Below are 25,000 nucleotides of genomic sequence, written 5' to 3'. Positions count from 1 at the left end.
TAAGGTATAAATATAAAAGTTTTAGGCAATCTCTGCTACTTGTTTGAACATTTTCATTTACTTACCCGTTAATTATAGGTTTCGTTTATTCTCAAAGAACGTTTTAAAGCAAGAAACTTATTATATCGTTCCAGGATTTTATTTTAGTATTTTTGCTGGATTTAAAATTGCGATATTTTAAATAAAAAGATATAAAATATCTTTTTGTAAGACCAGCAAAAATTCTTATCTAGACATTTAGTTGTTTAGTTCTAATGTACAAATTTATTAGTAGTTGTTCAAAAAGCACAACATAAAAAACTAACAATAAACTAACTCACAAATTTTTCTAAATTTCCATCTTTTATTTGCAATGCTTTAATTGCTTATGACAATATCCTTGGATAATTTTTTTTTTAAGTGAAATGTGGTTAGTTAACTTTAAATTATGATAGTTACGCTGTATTTAGATTGCTTAATTGAGTAAAAACATTATTGTAAGTAAAGATGGAGTCTGTTGGTTGACTTACATTTGCGCTAAGAAAATTTGATATGCCATGCTAGTTTTTAACTTTCCAAACATTATGATAATAATCGTTTATTTTTTTGGCTAGGTTTTCAGAATTTAAGGGTTTTTTAGAAGTTAAAGGTTTATTACATTGTTTTACTTCCTTCCAAAAACTTATTATGAAATGTTTTTCTTTAGATGATAAGTTTTTAGCTTCACTGTTACCTTTTTCGATTCAATACCTAAAACAACTTACAGTTTGAATATCGTAATTCAATTTAACTAACTTTTTAAGTTCATTGCCTCTAATTAATGCTACATTATCACCTATTTTACTAGAGCAATAACTAACTTTACATGGAGGGCAAAGGTGTGTTTTGTATAAATAAAATAAAGGGTGACCTAATACAGTGATCAGAGTAGTTAAATCTAGGGTGATTTTGAGAAATATAACACTTAGTTGCATTCCTTAGAATTATGACTAAGGTTGTTATTTTTTGAGTTAATTGATGCAAACTATTTGGTACAAAGGAGAAATAAAATTTATAGAACATCCATTTAGATCAAAGGTAAAAATAATGGGATTCTTTGTTATTTCCACAACCACTAGTTTTTGATTTAATGAGCTTTTTAAGTTGGCAAGTTGTTTCTTGCTGCGCATTTACTGACCAGACTGGGATATACCCATATATTATTAAACACGACCTTTCAATAGTTTTGGATAATGGTAAGATCATTGATATGATCAGGTTTGTATAATGTAGTAATAGGTAGATGAATATGTTCAAATATTTTTGAGTAGCTTATATTTAGATGTACATCCACCAATTTGGTCACTTTGAGCTTGCATAGTTGAAGTTTTTAACTATTTGTGAGAGGAAAGTTTTTGTCATTTTAAACATGTTTTAGTGAAATAGCAATATAAATGTTAGAGGCAGTGAGAAATTGTTCAAAGGTGTTTACTAAGTGATTGCAGATTTGTTATCCAAAAGGTTGGCAGGAATTTCTAGTCGTTTTGGCAGTAGCGAAGCATGGGTTACAACGGTGCAAAGGCACCGTTTGAGATGTTTTATGTTGTGAGCATTTAGATCTTTATGTAAGTGTTACTCTAGTTCTCGTTTAGCAGGAGACAAACTGGGTTGTATTTTTTGAAAGTGTGATTAGCAAGCATATGAGCATTATTTAGAGTAAATTTTTTGTTTTTGAAAGTCTGTAAGTTCAATAAGAATTGGACAACCATTTTTTTTGTGTTTAAGCGTTCAGAGAAAACATTTTAATTGATTACTCCAAGAAAGTTAAGAACGTCAGCGATATATAATACTATATAAAAATGTTTTTTTTTTTAATGTTACTCACTTCTCTAAGACTTCTCTAAAACCAAGAGGGACATATTTAAGAAGGCTACTTTATTGTGGTTAAAACTCTCTCTCTCAACTCTATAACTCTGAAACACAAATCATTGCGAACAAGGCGGCTGTACTGAAAAACAGTTCGCGTTCGCCACTACCATAGACAGGGTGTTGATTGAGCTTGGAACTTATCGCTAATGCAACAAGCGTTCTACCACTACTAGTTCGGAAACATTAAATATTTAAATATTTTTTTAATCCTTTACCGCTTATTTAAGCTCAGTAAAAACTTTTTCTATTTGTAGAGATATATTTGGTTTGTTTTTAACATTTTTACTTCAAGATGGTGAGTCTGGTGTAACTTGTCGAGCTGGGGTTGACTTTATATATTTTCAATTGCTTATATTTTTTGATCAAGTTTTATAATTAGGTTGTTTTTTAAATCAATATTTGTGCTAAGTGAGTAGCCGTTAGTGTCAATTTTGTTTACCATTTTGAATAAAATTAATTTTATTAATTTTTTGTTAGAAGGTTTCCAAATATCATAGGGTTAAAATTAATTATTTTTGTAATACTGTATTTGTATGATTTTTTTTTTAGATTTCATATAATCTCCTGAGAATAAATTTTTAGTAGATATTACGGTCTCATGGACACTCATTTATAGTTCTAAAGTATAACTATGTATGTATGTATGTATGTATGTATGTATGTATGTATGTATGTATGTATGTATGTATGTATGTATGTATGTATGTATGTATGTATGTATGTATGTATGTATGTATGTATGTATGTATGTATGTATGTATGTATGTATGTAAATAATGAAAATAAAGTTATATGACTTTTAAAACTATTATTTTCATGTCATTACCTATCATAAAATAAAATATGCTTTATTATATAAATATAATGCATTTGAGCTCCAAATTACAATAAAAAATAGTTTTTTTTGTAACTCGGTGTTCAAAGTCGTCATTAATAGATAAAAAACAAAATAAAACTTTTACAGTTTTCAATTAGCAGCAATAAGTGCAGGATAACTGTTAAGTTAGTGGGTCTCCTGCAAAAATTATAAAAATAGAAAACATTTCAAATATAATTTATATAATATAATAAGTCATCAGTACAAAAGAAACAGAAAAAAATTTTTAATAACTGATATTGAAAAGTATTAAAAAGCTACCAATGTTGAAAGGTGATTACATAATATATTAAAATAAACTTATTTTGTCAGAAGAAATGCATGTTTTATAGGTTTATAACCAAACTAGATATTGATGTTATATATATATATATATATATATATATTATATATATATATATATATATATATATATATATATATATATATATATATATATATATATATATATATATATATATATATATATATATATATTATCTCCAATCACATTTTGTACGCTGAAATCGTATAATACTTAATCATTGCCATTTCTCTGAGGAGATGAATCTTTTGCTTTTTTATGTTGTGAAACAAGAGATGCATTTAAATCCAGTATAAAATTTAAAGTTTGCACCATTTCTGGAAATTTTCTTGAACACTAAAAATCCATGACCTGCCAATTTAAACCCCCTTTTTTTTAAAAGACGTCGACATAATATTTTCAAAATTTAGATCATAATTGTATAAAGTATCGTGTTTCAAAATGCAAACCGTTTTTGATGGACATTTTATTTCAAATCAATTATTTCCGCTACGGTGTGTCCATTACAGCTAATGCAAATGCTGCAGCTGATCTGAATGAGAATCCAAAGCGGTCACAGACCACCAAAAGAGAAGGCAAAACAATTGCATCTGCTTTGAAAGTGGTGATGATAAAACTAGGGTGTTTTCAGCGACAGCAGTTTGTGTTTAAATAGGTGTAGTAGAAATGACAGAATCTAGAGGTACTGCATCAGCATTATTTGAGCTTTGTTTGCTTTCAATAGTCACCAGATTGTTGGCAGTTACACCTTAGAGAGTGGCTTTGAGTTTCCAAAAAATGAATAACCTTTTTTATATATTAACATTCTATTTACTAAATTATAAATAGAAAAGTGTTAAATTATAAATAGAAAAGCATAGCAAAAAATTAAACTGTACACACAACATACATAGTTATAACAGTTTTAAACATACATAATTTTAATAGCTTTATTATATAGAAAACATAATAACAAACATTCTGATAAATATAGTGATATAATTTTATACTTATAACCTTTAAAAAACAAGCTTTTTTTTAATACATATATCTTGTTGTATAATAGACTAAATTCAAACCAAATTCAAACTATATATAAAATAGCTTGCATTAAAATTAGCAACAATTTAAAACAAAATACAAAATTTTTAAATAAAAAAAATTGAATAATTTGCATATAGTTCATTAATACATGTTCTACTTGGAATTTCAACACAAACCATAATCAATTAATTAATATTATTACTGGTGCTGTGGCAAGGCTTCCCCGCGTTCTACCCCAATAAAGAGAGGGGGGGGTAATGAATTTAGGGGCCTTTTTTAAAATCAAAGAAGCTTCTTTTTTTCTTTTTTTTTCTTTTTTCTTTTATAATACCTAATACGAAGTTTTTTAGAATTTCGGATCTAATTACAGTTAAGTCCAAAATCTTAAGATTTTCTCCAGGTTGGAGACCCTCATCTCTCTTCTTATATGGAGGGGAGATGGAGGTATTCAACCCTTTGGGCACATATCTTTTCTACTCTCAAAAAATAATAACAACTAAAGTATTCGAGGCTACTGCCGAACGTAGCTTCTTAAAATTAAAGTTAGTCAAAACATATTTGTTTTTTCAACATTAGTAAAGAGCGTCTATCCAGTTTGGAGTTGCTGAATATTTATCGAGAAGTTTGCGAGAAGTTAAACTTTACTTCTTAGATAGACAAGTTCAAAAAATATTTGAAAAGTTGGTTTCAATTAAAAATATTTAATTTTTGCAACAACTTAGCCTTTGTATTTTGATTTAATTTTACTTTACTTTGAGGAACACTAAAAACTAGCTTTAATAGGTGATGTGTAGATGCTGAGCTCTCATGCTTAATGCTACAAGTAGGTTTTGCAAAAAAAGACCTCAAAATTTTTTTGGTTTCCGCTCCCAATATTTTAGAACTGTCTTTGACCGTATCAACTAGCTATGACCGAATCAACTATGGTCATAAAATAGAGAAAGAATGAATCTATAAATTGAATGAAAAAGAATGAAACTCTAAAATTGGATCTTGAAAATTTTAAAAATATACGCGTTAAGTGACAAAGTACTGAAAACAAAATTCTTATTTTTTCAATAAAATAAATCAGAGCTATAATATATATATGAATTGAAATTAAAACTACAGGTATTTCTAAAAACTATAACCTTTTATTAAGCAACAGCAAATAGGAAGATTAAATTAAATAGAATAATTCACACGCGAGTAACAACAATTTAACGTAATAATATTTCTTTTGTATAAGTCTGTTTTTGGGTCAATCTGGCCCTCATTAAAATAACGGTTGTGGCTGCTTAGCCTTTTTACCACAACGGTTGAGGTAAAAAAGTTAAGATCCTTAAGTTGTTCCTAAATTAAAAAATTTAAAAATCCGTACTTCAACACGATATTTTATACTTTCTTGATAAACAAATACAACTTCATTAGATCCAAACATCGAGTAAATGTAACAGAATATAAATATTTTAATTCAAATAATTGCAAGGACGATTATATTATATATTTCTAAATAATACATTATTTTCATCTAGGTTTTTATTACACTATTATGGTGATAAAAACTATTTTTATCTTGCTGCAGCAACTTAAATTGGCAAAATAGTTAATTACACCTTCCACTTTTATATATTTTAAAGGAACTATTTTAGATTAAGGAACGGCAAGAGGGTATAGGCATGTTTTTGTCTACTATTAGGCCTGAAGCAACTCTGCACTCTCTTTATAGTTAAAAAAGACCCTTTAACGGTTTAATTTGTAATAGCAGCAGAGAGGAATATTATTAAAACAACATCAACATTTTGGAATGTTGACTTAATTTCTTGATTTTGTGGTTTTATTGTTACCAATTCTAATTGAGGTGGGAATAAAGCTCTTAAAATCCAGACATTCATATAGAAAATGAATGTCCGCATTGTTTAGATAGAATCAAGCAAGTTTTTGTGCGTGCGATGTGATTTCTTCTTTGATGACTATCATGACAGCCGTCTCCAGCTAATTTATTTTTATGAGTTGTAGACTAATTTCTACTATAGTGTTCGGCTGATGTGATTTGTCATTAATAAGCTCTTTTAAAGCTTCCTTGAAGTTTAAACCCATATTTCAAAAAGACAAATATATAAACAAAAATATATAAACACTTTTGGCAACTAAAATCTTAAAAAACTTATACCTTGAACAGCCGTTTAAAGAGCAGAACACACATATGTGCATGCAGGCTATTCAGTCTATGAGAGACTTTTTGGAACCTTTTTACATCTTTTCAGATTCGATTCTAAGACTTCACTACAATGTGTTAAACCAGAAAAAAAGTTAAATAGGTGTTAGAGAAAGCCAAGGAATAAAGAAGGTGTAAGCTAAGAATAAAAATTTCTCGAAATTTTCTAAAACTCGGGAAATTTTCCGGAATTTTTGGAAATTTTGAAATCTTGAAAACTTTCAAAAAGTGAAAAGTTATCTTATTCAGGCAATTGTAATGTACAATTTTATGGTAAAATATTGTAAAACAGACTATAAAAATTTTAGAAACCCCTTTTTAAAAAACATTTTTTTTTGAATTTTGTTGAGTTTTTTATTGTAATTGTAAATAGCATCTATGATAACTTGTTTTCAAAATTTTCTAAAACTATTTTCTATTGTTATTTGCTAAGAATATTGACTTTCAGTGCCTTTGCAAGCTTTGTTTAAAGCTAATCATAATTTGCACCTCAACTCTAGAGGGGAGGGGCATTTTTCAATGACTATTAAATTAGCCCACAAGTTACTTAAAAGTTGTATATAAAAACACTTGATTGAATATTTACAGTATTAAACAATTTTCTCTTAATTTAAAGACTTTATTGATTGATGAAAAGCAAAAATTAAAGAAAACTTTTTTGCCAAATTTGAACTATTTAAAAATATAGTTAGCAATAAAAGTAATGAACTAATGATTTCGAGGTCATAAATTCCGACGCTATGTTTAATAAGACTTGAGTCTCACTTGCCACAACCTTGCTAGGGTACTTTTGACTTTATAAATCCAGAAATTAAAAAAATATGCTATTTTTTTTAATGGTTTAAATGTATACCGTATGTTTCAACCAATACTGCTAATAGGGCGATTTGTGTAAATGTGTGTTTTTAAAATCATACCAATCAAATTAATTTATAATTATTTTGCTGATTATTCTGACTAAATTTGTTTATTATTGTCATTTTTAGATAAATTATTATAATCTTATACACCTATTGCATTTGTAACATGTACCTTAAAAAAATTCTTGTCATTTTTTTATCATATCAGCCGTCTCCAGCTGATTTTTTGAGTATATATACGTGTGTATAAATACGTGTGTATATATACGTGTGTGTAAATATGTATATATATATATATATATATATATATATATATATATATATATATATATATATATATATATATATATATATATTCTGTTCAAACATCAGTTACATTAAAACTCAACAGCCTTTTTTGTCAAGTTTGAAAGATTTGTTAGCTTTTTTAACTTATATCAAAAACCCATAACCCTGACGAAAATATGCCTGTTCTTGGTGTGAAGGTTCTTCTAAACTATTTTCTGGAGAGTTAGAACACTTCAATATTTGAATAATTACTTTGAACTGTATTCATCTGCAAGATCTCAGGTGAAAAAAATGATGGAATACAAGGTATAAATAATTAAGTATATTGTAAATATTTTTAGAATTTATCATTCATCACAAATTTATAATTTTTAAAAGGATAAAAATTTATTATTTCCATATATTTAGAATGTCATTAATTCTTGTCTGCTCAAGATAGAAGACAAATCCCTAAGTATAATAAGAGAAGTTCCATTACCAGAACTTCACCTTCTGATGGGATTTATTAATCATGTGGTAGAATTTATAATGCAGCTTTGGTCTTGATTTATAGATTGGGTCAAGAGCATTGAATGCCTTTGAAAAAGTAACCATGGAGGAACATTTGAAGAAAACACGTGTAGAAAGATACATAAAAGTTGCAACAAACTTGAGTTAGTAATGCCTGTTGAACTGTATCCTCTCTTGGAAACAATGGGAAAGTTTACCAAGGTTATTCATGGTGTCTTCGCCTACAAACTTGTCTGAAACTATTCAATTCAATAGGGTACCATTTGGCTTTCGTCACGCATATTTTTAATAATTTAAAACAAAGGATTCTGGGATCGAAATGCGGACAAACAACTCAAAAATGTATAACGACAACAATACAAGTTATTCAGTTTTTAATACAAACTCTCAATAACTTTTTGGAATCTTGTTTAGTGTTTGTCAATTTTTAAGAGCTAATTACAATAAAAGTTTTTATTTTGATCAATTAGTATAAATTTGACATTTTAAAGCCTGGTTATTCTCAGTCTTTATTTTTACCAGTAGATAGTTTTCTTTGGCAATAAATGAAATTTAATAAACGAATGAATTTAATGAAACTTAATACCCTCAGGGTGGGAATATTTTCCAAAAGTTAACTATTTACCTCTCCTTCGTATTAAGCACCTGAGAATAAACGCTTAAACAAAAAGAATTTGAAAAGGTCAGAAAAATATTAACCAGCACTCTAAAGATTGACTGTTAAAATGATATTTTTTAAATAAAAATATTAAAATATGTGTAGTTAATAAGTAGATAAAATTCTTTTTAAAAAGTTGCGACCAAATAAAATATGTTCATATGCACAAAAATGTTTATAAATAAGTTTTAATTCATAATTTTTAAGAAAGCTAAAATTTTAACTATGAAAAATTTGTTCAAAGTGGTTTTTAATCTTTTAAAATTTATTTAAAATATATATTTTTTGTATTAGTATAACAATTACACAAAGAAATCTTTAAATACACATTGAAAAAAAAGTGAAAAAATTGAAATGAGCGACTTACAAAATAAATAAAAAGTTAAATTTGTTAAAACAAAATTTCCATTTTACAAATATATTTAAGCACACAAGCATTGTTTAAAGTTTAACAATTACTTCAAAATTGGTAAACTTTTTAACAATGCTTGTAACATAAACTAATTAACATGCTAGTGCCAATACATAAAGCATTATTCCATCAAATACTCTGAACTTTTGATTGAATTGTCTATTTTAATTTCAATCTAAATAAATATGATCATTGAATCGTTCAAAATAAACTCATACTTTTTACAATTCCTTTTGATTGCATGGCCTTTTCTTTTGTAAACTTTTCACACACTTAAAAATAGTGCAATATAAATAGTTGCTTGTTTCTGTAAAAGCAAGTCTTGAATTATAATTTCTTTTATAGACAAGAAAACAATTTTAAAAATGATTAAACTTTATAATTCCACACTTCTGAAATAAAGCTACAATACTAATACTACACTGATATAAAATTTGATACATGCTTTTGATTTTTTAAAGATAACTATTAAGATTTTGTTCTAACCCTCACACTACTTGAGCTGAAATATGAAAGTTGATAATTTGCCGGTCCAAGAAAGTCATAAAAGTAGAAATCTGAGATTAATTAAATCAATAAAAACACATTTTCCATGTTCATATCATAAAGAACTAAATGATACAGAAAAGTAACAATATAGTCATGGTTATTTCCAATATTAAAACCAGCAATGCTGCATTCTGTATTTATATCAGAATTAATAAAGAGTTTACAAATTTCTTTGTTATAATGATTATACATATTACCTGCATCTATGTTAATATTCTTTTCATTCTTTTTAACAAGAAAATCTACAAGAATCTTGTCAAGATGCAAACTTTTAGTTTAAATATATAATTTCGAAAGCTTTATTTTTCTTTTATCCTTCTTTCTAAGTTTGTCATCGAATTTTTAGTAATTCCTTTTTTTTTTTAATTACGTCAGCTAGCAACGTTTAAGGTAGCAAGAATCTGATGAAAATAAATCCTAATAACATTGTTTTATTGCACTTTTATGCACGTTTTTATCAGAATTAGTATTAAGTTTGTATTATTTGTCCGCATTTCGATCCCAGAAAGCTTTGCGAAAAGTTTATGAAATCTATTTTTAGAACCGCAACGGTACGCTATTGAAAGTTTTACACCAAGTTATAAAGATGTGCAAGACTATTGCAGAAAGGTTATTCGTTGTATTCTTTAATCTTTGTATTTGAAACCAAGTTAGTGATAAACATATCTGTGGTAAATTTTTTAGTTTTTAGATAAACAGCTCATGGTTACCTGGAAAGTATATGCTCTAACCGCACATCTAGAAGCATTTGTTGATTTGAGTGGCCTTTTCCTTAGACAGTATAATGAGCAGACATCTGAATCTTGCCATTACAAGATGAAAAGTGAAATAAACAGGTTTGGAGTTTTGTAGTACAGCAACAAACATAAGGAAAGAAGCAAAAGAATTGCTGAAGTGTTCTGTTCAAATAATTCATAAGTTATTGAACATTAATCAATTGTCCATTAAAACACAAGCATTATTGAAATCTTAAGTTAAAAAATTTGTAAATTTATTCAAAAAGACAATAAAAATATATTATTGTAAACAATTTTAAAATATTTTACTTAGTATTTATTATATTATTATTACTTATATTAGGTTATTAGGCAGCTATACATACAATACTACTTTTTTACTAAGTTACTTATATACTATTAATATGTTCTACTTTAAAAAGCATACTATGTTCCTAAAATAATTTCAAGCGTATCTAAATTTTTGTCGCCAACTTAAGGTAGTCTAATGATGTTGATGTATAAATACAAAATTAAAAAAGCATAATAAGTTGGAATAAAAATATATTTTTCGGATGTATTTTTTTAAACATGAAAATGAAGAGTCCAGACACCCCACTTACTATAACTATTAACATTTTTGGGGTACTCAGATAGTAAATTTAAACCTTAAATTTCTGAGCTGTGTTGTATTAAAATTTTTAATATAAAATTCTTTAAAAATTATGATGAGTTTATTTTAAATATAAGACAATTAAAAAAAAAGTGCTACGTTATGTTATTTTAGACTGTAATGCATTTTTTAAATTAACTAAATTATAAAGTTCAGTATTATTATTTAAATGATATTTTATTTATTTAAAAAAGGAAACATTTTTTAAAGTGTTTTAAAGTTAAATTTGGTATAATTATTATAAGTTTTAAAGGTTTTAAAAAATTATAAAAATCATATAAAAAAAATTTTCAAGCTCAAATGCACTCCAAGCAATCAGTGGGTGTTGATTTTTATTGTGTTTATTATTGTGTTTATTAAACAATTCTACCTTAGAAGAAAGAATTCCTGGGAGATCGTTATTGTAAATAAAAAAACTATAAGGCCAGGTAAAGAACCTTAAGGAACCCCTGAATGTATAAGAAATGAATAAGTAAGCTGTTCATCGAGGACAGCTTTTTTACTGCAGTATAGAATGATTCAATAGTCTTAAAGAACTTACCTGATACGCTTTAGAGAGCTTATGGGGAAGACCAGCATGCCAAACTTTATCAAAGACCTTAGCAATATTTAAAACAATAGTCCTAACCTCTCTACATCTATTTAATGCACGAAAAAATCTATTGGCTATGATCGTTAATAAATCAGTAGTAGAATAAGATGATCGAAACCCATGTTAATGAGCAGAAAGTAGATTATTAGGTTCAAGATGAGAGATTAAGTATTTTTTAATTAAATGATCAAAAACCTTTCTCATGATGGTAAGAAGTCTAATGTGATGGTAATTAGATGAGTGAGATTAATTTCTAGAATTGTTGAAAATAAGGAACACAGATGCTGGAAAACAAGACACTGATAAGCACTTGTTAAGTAGTTTTGAAAGTATAGACGACAGCTCCAGAGAACACTTCTGGAAGACTATAACAAGATTGTTGTCTGGACTTCAAGCTGTAAAAAAAGTCTGAGCAGGAAATCACTTAAGATATAAAAGCTGGAATGAAACGAAAGCTATGGATTAACCTGTTTGTTGGCTACATTAAGTAGTATGTGATTAGTAGAATCAAAAGATAAGATTGACAAAAAGTTTTTAGCAAACAAATCAGCTTTGTCTTTAGGTAAGGTAACAAAATCTGAACCATGCAAGAGAAGGGAATAGCAGATTTGCACTTATTATAGATACTGTTAAAAATTCTTCAGTCTCCGCAGCCTAATTTTTGGAATGAAATATGAGATTTTGTGACCTGAGAATAGCGGGTTTTGGCATTAGATATAGCCTTATTACCACGGTTTTTAGCAATAGTAAACAGGCGTCTATTTTTAAGAGAATTGTTTGGGCGATAGATATGGAAATAATGGTTACAATTGGAATTTGCAGCAGGTACAATGAAAAGAAAACCACGGAGAAGAGCAAGGCTCGGAATTGCTGAGAAGTAATTTAAAATCTATGACAGCTTGAATCCAAGAAGTTATATAAGAAGCACATTTGTCAGCAGGAAGACGAAAGATTTTAACCCAAGGGGCATCACGAAGAAAATACGGAAAGAGTCCCAGTCAACTATAAGATATTTTTCAGGGTATGATGATAAGGGGAACTTGCTGATGAAGAAGAATGTGATAATAGTTTTGAAAGAGACAGAAACTGTAGAAATAAAAGAAATAACAACAATAAATATTGATGCAAGCAATCTGATTGGTTTAAACAATTCGATCAATTAATTTAGTTTAATTGTTTCTTACTTATTATTCGATGAAACAAGGCATAAGACAGTTTATTTATAATTTAAAGATTTTATCAAACTTTTCAGTTAAAAACCAGTTTGCTGAACACATTGTAAAAAACGTCACCAGCTTTCAAGGTTGGTGTATAGGGATGAGAAAAGAGACAGGTTCATAAGGGTTTCATTAGGTTTTTAAGGGATGCAAGATCTATGTGCCAATTAAAGAAAAATACGCTAAAAATGTTGTAATCAATTTAACTTTGTATTATGTTTTAATGTTTTATTAAACGTAAGTAATATATATAAAGACTTGACAAATGCTTAAGGTCATCATTTAACTTAAACTCATCATTTATGGTCTTTAAATGTATGACTTTAATATCCCATCCATTCAACTAAATATCCCATCCATTCAACTTAAGATTGTTTTCTTTGGATTTAAATTGTTACAAAGCTTTTTTCTACAATGTATATTTATGATAAAATCAATATTTTTAAATTTAAATTAACCTGACTAAATATTAAATATAAAAATAAAAATAAAAACAGTTCTTAGTATCATACGATCAAAGACATTAGAAAAATAACCAGTCAAACCTAATTTCTTAAACACCTAATTTTTTAAAAGTTTTATGTGTTTATAAATATGTATATATATATATATATATATATATATATATATATATATATATATATATATATATATATATATATATATATATATATATATATATATATATATATATATATATTGAGTATTTGTGTATACGTGTGTGTTTATCTTTGTAGGCATATAGGCTAGCGAGTGTAAACGTGTGTTTGCGCGTATGTATGTATGTTTGTGTACGAATATATCTATCCATAAATATGTGTATATATTATATATATTAGGGCTGTACCAGATTTCAGCTCCGGCTCCGGCCGAAATCTGGCTAATTTTACAAATCCGGCTCAAATCCGGCTCCGTCAAAAAGTTAGCAAATCCGGCAAAATTTTTGCCTGATTTCTGAATTTCGGTCAGATATTTATTACATCTTTTTTGCCCATGTTTACATGTATAATTAATATTTTATTTATACAAACCAATACTCTTTGTAATTCTATATTCTATGAACTCCATGTTTGTAATGGTATCTGTATTTTCATTTATTTACAATTTAACTAGCTAAGCCTATTTGCAGACAACAACTCAACGAAAAGTTCTGAAGAGAAAACACACAATAGAGTCTGAAGTGACGAAACAAATGCGGTTAAATATAGATTCAATAAAGTTACAGTGTGGAGGTTATTGATGCAAGATGGAAGTCAGTCTGAGCATGCTGAGCAGCAGATTGACAAAATTGAAGAAATTCCGGTAAAACAAGTTCAGCTGGATGATTATTTTACATTATCATCATTACTCTGACAACGTATTGATTAAATTGTTCAGTCTACGTCCGCTGGTGGCACAGCACATGAACAACAATTACCAACAGGCATTAACACTCAGCTAAGCCAGTATCTGGCAGAATCAGAAATAAATAGACACGCTAATCCACTACAGTGGCTGAGTGACAACATGCAACGATTGCAAGCTTTGGCGACAGTAGCTCGTATTTATTTGGGTGCTCCACCAACAGTTTCACCATCAGAACGTTTGTTCAGTGTTTCTGGGAAGGTCTTCAATGATCATCATTGTTTACTCCTGCCACATAATGATAACATATATTTACGCCAATATTTCTAAAGTACAATTCAAAACTGACCAAAGATGTTTTAAAAAAATACCTGAAACTGAAGTTACTTTACTTCACTTTTAAATTGAAAGTTTTCATTGTTTATCAATTGTTTTGTTATGTTATGATATATTATGTGAAATTGTGTCCTTCTATTTTAATAACAACAATTAAGTTTAACAGAAATCAGTCGTCACTTGGTATTGAAAATGGTCAACAATGTTGACCACAACCAAAATCAAGTAGGGATGTATAGGATTTCGGCTCCTGTACTTTGTTTCGAAATCCGTTTCGGGCCGAATTTGTTAGTAGAAATCCGGCAAATCAAATGCGATACAGGCCTAATACATATATATATATATATATATATATATATATATAGGGGAGATGGGGGCGCATTGATCGCCGGGGCAGTATGATCTTTTGGCTTTTACTCGTTCATTTTTGCCTTACTAGAAGTGAGGTTGCAATTTAATTAACCATTATGCTTCCCTAATTGATTATTCGTAATATTTTTTCATAAGGTTATCAGCGTCAAAAAAAATAAAGAAAATATTGTTTTTCGTCATAAAAAGTGATTTTTTTAAATCGTACTATAATTCAAATATATTTTTATTTAGATGTCTGTATGGGTTAACAACAATTTTATTTTAAATTTGTAAGTGTTAGGTGTATAATATAATATATAATTTTTATTTGGCTGCAATTTATACAGTAGATATTGCTATCAATATGTTACCTATACCTATTGGGGTACATTGATCTTTGACTATGCGGGGCCCATTGATCGGATGATCAAAGTGCCCCATAGAAAACGAAGTGCCCCATGTTTTTGTTTATAAGCAATACAGTTAAACGAATGGAATTGTATTTATAATTAAAAAAAAACTATATATAAACAAACAATAGCTTTTAGCATTTCATTTTTTAAATCTACTTATGTTATAAGCTAGTAATAATAATACTATTATTTTATAATATCAAAAGAATAATATTTAACATAATGATTAAAAAATATTTAACATAATATTATTATGTTAAATATTAGCATTTATTAAAAACATTTGTTTTTATTGATATATTTTTTTACAGATCTTAAAATGGTTAGAAATAGAATTAAAAAAACAAATAAAGTTGCTATACCAAGTGAAACAATGAAAGTAGCTGTTAATAAAGCTTTAGAAGGAACACAACTGAATGTTGTAGCACGTCAGTTTAACATAGATAGAATGACTTTAAAAAGATATTGTCGTAAAAAGAGGCTTAATCCAAATGAAGCTTTCAAGCCTAACTACAACAATAGAAAAGTTTTTACAGCAGAAGATGAAAAAAGTTTATCAAGTTATTTACTAATTGCATCAAAAATGAACTATGGCCTTTCAACTAGGTCAACGCGATTATTGGCATATGAATTTGCTTTAAAAAACAATAAGATATGCCCATCATCATGGATCAAAAATAAAATTGCAGGCATTGATTGATTGCAAGGTTTTATGAAAAGACAACCAGAGTTGTCTCTACGAACACCTGAAGCAACGAGCTTCGCTCGATCAACAGCTTTTAACAAACACACTGTAAGAGAGTTTTTTCAAAATCTTAAAAGGGTAAGATATCGATATAAATATAATCCTAACTGTATATATAATGTTGATGAAACTGGTTTAACAACCGTTCAAAAGCCGGTAAAGGTTTTAGCTGGTAGAGGAAGCAAACAAGTTGGAAGAATCACATCTGCAGAACGAGGAACATTAATAACTGCATGTTGTGCCTCTAATGCTATTGGAAATTCCATTCCTCCATTATTTATTTTTCCTAGGGTAAAGTTTCATGGTTACATGATTAAGGAAGGACCTCCTGGATGTGTGGGATTTGCAAATCCTTCTGGTTGGATGAACTCAGAAATTTTCATAGAATGGATTAAACATTTTGTTAAATATTCAAACTGTTCTCAGGAATCTCCAGTTTTGTTACTTCTCGACAGTCATGAAAGTCATATTTCTGTTAAAGGCTTGGAGCTTGCAATTCAACACGGAATTACAATGATAAGTTTTCCTCCCCATTGCAGCCATAAATTGCAGCCATTAGATAGAACTGTTTTTGGACCATTGAAAAGGTTTTACGATTCTGCATGTGATAATTGGATGGTTTCAAACCCAAGACCAATGACCATTTATGATATTGTTTCAATAGTTCGAGAACCGTATACAAAAGCTTTCTCACCATCTAATATACAGACAGGATTTAGAGTAGCTGGCATTGAGCCATTCAATTCTGAAATTTTCAAAGATGACGAATATTTACCATCATCAGTTACAGATAGAGCTGCTCCAGATACAGTTACTATCACTCCTGTCAACAACATGGAATCTGAAATGATACCAGCACATGTTAATCACATAGAGTCTGAAATAACTATAGTAAATATTGAAACAAGTGTTTTAAACAAAGTGTCAACAAGTGTTGCTTCTATAATCTCACCTGAGGTTTTAAAACCTTACCCAAAAGCATCTGCCAGAAAAAAAAATGTTAAAAGTAGGCAGTTAAAAACAAGGATCTTGACTGATACTCCTGTCAGAAATGAAATTCGTTTGTCAAAAGAAAAGAAAATTTTGAAGCAAACCAAAAATCAACAAAAAGTCTCCACAAAAGATAAGAAAGAAACTAAGAATTACTTGCTTAGGAATAAAAAACAATGTAAACCAAAAGCTGCTTCACAACTTGACTTTCACAAATGATGAAATATTCTTAATCAAAATATTGTACTTTTAACAAGTTTTGTAAACTTAAAAGTTGTATTCTTATTTCAGTCTTTATATTTCAGTTCTTATAAATTTCAAGTTGTTGTAAAGTTTTAAATGTATATAAAGCGGGTAGCTTATAGCTGCTGTGATTTATACATTTTTTAATAAAAAATTAGACTAGTGGGTTTAACTGCTATATTTAAAAAATAATTAAAAAATTTAGATGTATTATATGTTATACAATATTACCCTTTGACTAAATTATTTACAAGATTTAGTTATAGAAGTGTTAAACGTTTAGATAATATTACGCATATAAGATCAATGTGCCCCAAGTCGGAGATCATAGTACCCCATAGTTTGGGGTACATTGATCTTTTGAGAGGGTTGTTTAAAAGTTAAAATTATTCATGTTTATCATTTTTTTAAATCAAAATATTTATATATTCCAAAAGCCAGATAGTTCTACATGTGTTTCGTAGTTAATAAGTTTTTACATCTCTTTCAGGTTCTGCGCAATTTTCAAAACACTGCTACGGCGATCAATGCGCCCCCATCTCCCCTATATATATATATATATATATATATATATATATATATATATATATATATATATATATATATATATATATATATATATATATATATATATATATATATATATATATATATATATATATGGATATCAATGAGATATTTATGTTATTTGATGATAATTAAAAATAACTTTTTAATTATCATCAAATAGGACCACCAATTTCTATTCAACAAAGAAGTTATAGGAATTGCACTTACGAACTTTTTTACTTTTTATTATTTAATAATATCTTTATTGTCAATTTTATGCTTTTTTATACATTTGTTTAAAGTTTGTAATATGAAAAATAATTATAAATAAAGTTTTTTAACAATATAAAGTATATTTATATATATATTCAAGTATATAATATATATATATATATATATATATATATATATATATATATATATATATATATATATATATATATATATGTATATATATATATATATATATATATATATATATATATATATATATGTATATATATATATATATATATATATGTATATATATATATATATATATATATATATATATATATATATATATATTCAAGTATATATATATATTATATATATATATATATATATATATATTCAAGTATATATATATATATATATATATATATATATATATATATATATATATATATATTCAACTATATATATATATACTTGCGGCCGTGGCGCAGTGGTTAGAGCGCTTGCTTTGTAAGCAAGAGATCCAGATTCGAAACGAGCCTTGGACATATTTTCGCGTCACGGTAAGGAAGGAGGCGTGAACTTTCTGGTTAAATGCATTTCCGCGGTGCTCTGTGACAAGACCGTTAGGTCTTCTTGGGGCACCTAAATAACAGTATAAAAAAAAAAAAATATATATATATATATATATATATATATATATATATATATATATATATATATATATATATATATATATATATATACATATAAGCGCCCCTTTATTTATGTGTGTCTTAAAAAGAAATTTAAATTAAAAGCATGTGCAAGCATACGAATATATATTTGCATATGCTTTTAAAATGATTTATTTTTTAATGATCCATATAGATGGAAAATTGGGCTGTAGACTTTTGAAATTTATATGGTTGAGAAGGCTAAAAGAGGTTCCAGGAGTAAAAAAAAGACTCAGTTCAAATAATTAAGACTTATAATTTCGACAAGGTTTCCATAAAGTTGTCTTCTTTGACATCATTAACGTAGACTTTGTCCAATTAACGAAATTTATTCTATAAAGAATTTGATTACTAATTTTTCAACCAGATGATTAAGATTCTTTAAGAACAGTCTTAACCATGTCAAATCTTGATTTGACATGGTTAAGATAAAATAAAATAATAAAAAGCAACGTTGAAATTAATTAATCAAGAGCAACGTTAAAGATATTTACCTCAAACTGTTGTTCGGGGCTCTCACAGAAAAACGCTGTATTTGCAGGTTCATCGCGAAATCGTTTTACATCTTTCTTTTGTTCGGTCAAAAATTCTGTTTCAAAGCCAAAAGGATCTGCAACAACTTTTGCTTTAGCCAAAATATCAGTCCATGGTGATTGGTTGCTACCAAGATCAAGGTCAGAATTAGATATTAAATAAAAATAACTTAGTTTTCAATATGTAGTAAAGTTGATTAAAACTAACAATTTACTTCGTCGACAACATGGAGAGTTTTGTACCGAAAGGTTAGAAGTACTGTAATTTCCAACAATTTTAAAAATTTATCAAGGACTAAGTTGATTTTGCATTTCAGTGTCAAAATCCTTTGAAGCAGGATTGCAGGCAGCAATAGTTTCTCGTGTTCATTTTGAAACTGGTTTGATAGCGGCAATCCAAACTGAACACCTGGTATTAAACTTGTAAGGAGAGATTCCTGCCAATTTTTGAAAAATCTTCCACCTAGTCAGACCTATTTAACACATTATCGATTACTTTTTTTTATAAGAATATAACCAATTTAACTAAACATATACTTTTAAACTTTTTAACTATAAAGAGAAACTGTTGCCATATGAAAATAAAGAAAATAGGCTGTTTCATTTGTTGTGATATGGCAACTTTTTGGCCTTTTATTTTTGCAATATGACAATTTATTTTTAACATAGCAATAAGATAAATGCATCAAATTATCTGTCAGAAAAATGTTGTATTATTTAAGAATAAATAGAAACAAAAAAAATTTTAAATAAATAACCGAGTAGACATTTTAAGAAAAACATACACAACTTTCTACTACTTTAAGTATACATATATATTTCATATAATATATATATATATATATATTTTTATAATATATATATATATTTATAAGTATAATATATATATATTTCATATATATAAGCATATGTATAAGTATATGTATTTCATATATATAAGTATAAGTATATATATAATATATATATTATATTTATATAAGTATATGTTTCATGTATATAAGTATATATTTTATATATATAAGTATATATATTTTTCTTACTTTATATATATATATGTATATATATATATATATATATATATATATATATATATATATATATATATATATATATATATATATATATATATATATATATATATATATATATATATATATATATATATTTACTACTAACAAAATAATCTATTGATGTGAAAATTGTTGTTACCATTATATTGAACTCAAAAGATATTTTTTTAAGCATTTCAAAACTACTATAAAATATCATGTAAAAATCCTGGAACATAATAAACTTTGAAAGCCAATGGTTGCTTCTAATGTTTTGTTGCCTTCTTGAAACAAGGCTCTTTAACGAGATAAACACTAGTATAGAGTATAGACACTCGAAAAAAAAAGACAAACAAAATATATTTTGTAAATATATGGTAGCGCTTTAATAAATTTTTCTTCTATTTATGGCGCACCTAACATCTCGGCGCCTGGGGCATGTATGCTTCTTTTGCCCCCATAATGACAACCATACAACGTTTATAGTTATGTATAACTATAATAAGTGTAAAGGTGTATAGTAGAATCCAACATACCGTTTGTAAAATAATAAATAAGTTAAATTTTCCTAAATGATACAGGCTGTAACAAACATAAAAATTAATTCTTAGTTGTTTGTGTCACCTAGTTTAATTTATAGTATATTAAAAAGTATTTTATTGCGAACAAAACAAATATGTTCACTGCAAAGCATACAAAACTTCTTTCAGAAGCTTTTGTTTAAAATGGTTTCAAAAATATAAGTTTAATAAAATTACTCAAAGCTATTTTAGAAATGCCAATAGATCAAAAAATAGCAGTATCAACAACAAGAAATCTAATTCGTTACCCTGAATCCCAACCAAAACAATAAAATTAAAACAAACTTTCGTAGTTTTTTGTAGTTAAATCGTAATAACTAATCCTAATCTGAATTTAAATCTTGCATTCGTAACCCATATCAATATTTCAATATTTCAACAACAACAACAACAAAAAATAATCCAGAAGATTTTATCTTCTTTCTTTTCTAAAAGAACGGATAACATTTAATCAGTGAAACAAGCTTTATAAAAGCAGAGAGGTGAGGGCATCAGAACTCAAGTTTTCGTTAAAAGTTTTGTATAAAAAAATCTAAAATCCGAATGGTCTTAACATCGCAAAACGTGCATTTAAAAAAAGTTTCAATAAGCTAGAAATTTTTTTTTTATAAAAGTGCTATTTGCAAGTCATTAGAAATACAGTATTTCAACACTCAAAATTTAAGTAATTATAAGGACGGTGGTAATAATGCCAAAACTTGTCAATATCGAAGTTTGTTTGTGGATATAAAAAGAAATTAATCAAAACTTAAAAACAAAACTTGTCAAAATCAACTAACTTAATATTAAGCCAAAAACTTGTTGAAACGACTTATAAGAAAACTTCAAATTGAAAAACGACTTCAACATTTTGGAGCTAAAATACTTTTGTTGTTTTTATTACAATCGATTTTATATATTGTTGCGCATTGTATATGCAATGCATTATTTATTTATTTGCATTATTGTCGTAATAAAAGCTAATATGAAAATTTTCAAGTTTTTAATGCCTATAATCTTTTTAATTAGATCTTTATGACATGTTATTAAAGTTATTGATGTTATATCCTTACTCTACCATTTGGTTTAAACTTTTTTGCATTTATAATCAACTTTTAAGACAAAAAAAAAAAAGTTTTTCAGTGCTTTATATACGTTTAAAATTGCAGGGGAAGTAAAAAAGCCTTATATGGTGTTTGTTTGCCAAATGCAGAACCGTAGACAAGTCTAGTATTTAATTGGAGTTTAAGTTTATCAAATATAATTTAGAAGAACAAGGTTTTATTTCTGTTATAAATTTCAGAATTATAAGTAATCTAACAAATAATTTAGAAATATCTAATTTAAAGCGCCATTTAAAAAGAATGATACCTGCTTTGGGGGAATTGAAAGTTTGCATGAATACTTCTTTATTACTTTATTGGGAGAATAATATTTATAATAATAATAATCGTAACATAGCAGTGTCGATGAACGAACTTTTTTTTAATTAGATTTTAAAAATAAACATTTTTAGGTGACATATAATATCGATTGAAAAATCAAAGACCGCATTACTTACAACAACACGATTTATTTACTACTGCATCTTATTGTCACGACAGCATATTTATAAAAAGATCGTTCAAAACATAAAGTTACTTTTATGCGATTTTTTAAATAAGAGGCTAGCCTTAAAGTTGAGGGTAAGAATTTTTTTACAAAATTTGGGCGATGCTGAAAAACAAAAATAAAAATAATAGTCAGTAGTTTGCTAGAGATGTTGATATAGAAGTTCAAAATAACTTATCTTATATTTTTATCTTTTATAAACAGTTTTTAATTTAAATATGAAGTTTAAATGTATACTATATCATATACTTTTTAAATTTCGAAAAACGTTTTAAATAAGATAATTAAACAAAAATACAAAACATTATTTGAAGGAAAATATATTAATTACTGTAACAAGTGTGTTATTTTTGTATTTTATATTTTTACTCGTATACCTTGAGTTATCTTGCTTATTGATTGAGTTATCAAGCTACATTCAATCTTTTTTAAAAGTAAGATGGTTAAGAAATTATTTAGTTTTACTGCAGAAACCCTCTTCTTTTTTTTTTTTTGCGTTTTGGTCTTTTAGAAATGATGTGATTATTATTTAATAACAACAATGGTGTGCATGCGGCAATACCAATTTGCTTCAAAGAATTTTAACCTAAATGCTACAACTATTTTTTAAAGTTATATTCTACTTAGCAGATGCAGGAGCTATATTTAAAAATAATGGTTCTTAAAAGAAGAAGCAACAACACATAACTTAAGGTATAATAAAACTTCTATTATTTAAATATAAAACTGATACAATTATTATATTATACACATATGCAAAAGTCTAAATTAAGTTATATATTTTGTGAAAAGTTTTTATGACTCTTAGAAAGAAGGTGTCTTAAATGCGACAAATAGTAAGCGCTCTAAAACATTTAATGTAGTCCAATATATCAACAAAATTGAATTGTAATAAGATTTTTCAACTTTTTTCACTTGTTAAATTTAATCGAATTCTAAGCTCGATTGTATTTTCAATTTTTCTCACTTGTTAAATTTAATTAAATTCTAAGCTCAATTGTATTTGTACTTGTATTATCTCAAAACTAATTCAAAAATCCTATAACAACAATTTCTACACAAATAAAGCACTTCTCTCAAAAACTGAACTATCAAGTTTTAGTGATTTATTAAAATTTTTTAACTTTTGAATTTTTTTTTAAATACGCAAAGAAAATTATTATAAAAAGGTAAACTTAGTAGTATAAATAATTTAAAATGTAAAAAAAAATTTTTGCTTATCAAAATACGAAATAACAGAATATAACCAACAAACGAAACATCAAATTATACAAGTTTAATATATAAGAAAAACTAGTTATTATTTATTATTTGTTTTATAAGTCTTTAGAATACCCGTACATACCTTAAAACTAGGTGAGTGAACATTTTATTTTTTATTATGTTTAACTTTTTTATTAGCCTGAATGAAAGCAAAATTGCAAACCAATTGAAAAAGCAAGCAGTAGGTGTATTATTTTATAACATGTATAAAAGTAAAATAACATATAACATATATATATATATATATATATATATATATATATATATATATATATATATATATATATATATATATATATATATATATATATATATATATATATTTTCACGTTTGTTGATTAAAACATTAACGTTGTTTGATTAAAAAATTGTATTTTTTTTTGTTGTATCCACCATATATTACTTTTTTTAAATATGTTTTAATATAAACATTGTTTCTATAATATTTATTTTACATTATATTGTAGAAATATTATAAAAAAATTCTTTTATTATACTTTTACTCATGTATTGTAAAATGGTTGTTTTTTACACTAACTTACTGCTTGTTTCATTAAAAAATTTTCATTAAAAACTGTTCCAATAAATAATGATTCTACCGATAAATATATATTTGTTATATATATATATATATATATATATATATATATATATATATATATATATATATATATATATATATATATATATATATATATATATATATATATATATATTCATCTGTATAAACTTAAAATATTAAAGTAATTATTTAGTAACGGAATAAGTAACGAAATAAATTTAATCAGAAACTTTGACATAAACCTTTCTGAAACTAAAAATAAGTTAATAAAAGTATAAAATTTATGTTATAAGTTATATAACTTTTATACACGTTATAATATAATTCACCATTGTAATTTTGTTTTACATATTTGCTTAATCTGCACAGAGAAGAAAACACCCTTACAAAATTTGTTTGAATCTTATGCGTTTGGGTTTGTGCGCTGCTGCTGTAGCCTTTATAAGATAACATTCATACCAGAGTTTGTTAAGAGTTAACTAATATCCATATCTGTGCAAAACTGAACCTAACTATTAAATCTGAGAAACAATATTTTTTAAGGGTTACCTTTCCTTTACAATGCATGCCCCCTTTTTCACTCGCCCTTTCACGGCTTTACAACAGTTTTTTTATGTGAATCATGTCACTACCGTTTTTTATGTGAACGGTTAAATGTTTTAAATGATAAAACACGGTGTAAAAAATTTGGACAATTTTAGATTTTTGGACTGAATTTGAACATATCATTAAAAGAAGAATATTTACCACAGCGTT

Source organism: Hydra vulgaris, chromosome 02, assembly GCF_038396675.1.
Source record: "Hydra vulgaris chromosome 02, alternate assembly HydraT2T_AEP".
NCBI lineage: Eukaryota > Metazoa > Cnidaria > Hydrozoa > Anthoathecata > Hydridae > Hydra > Hydra vulgaris.
The sequence above is the reverse complement of the archived record's forward strand: the minus strand, read 5'-3'. Positions refer to the sequence as shown.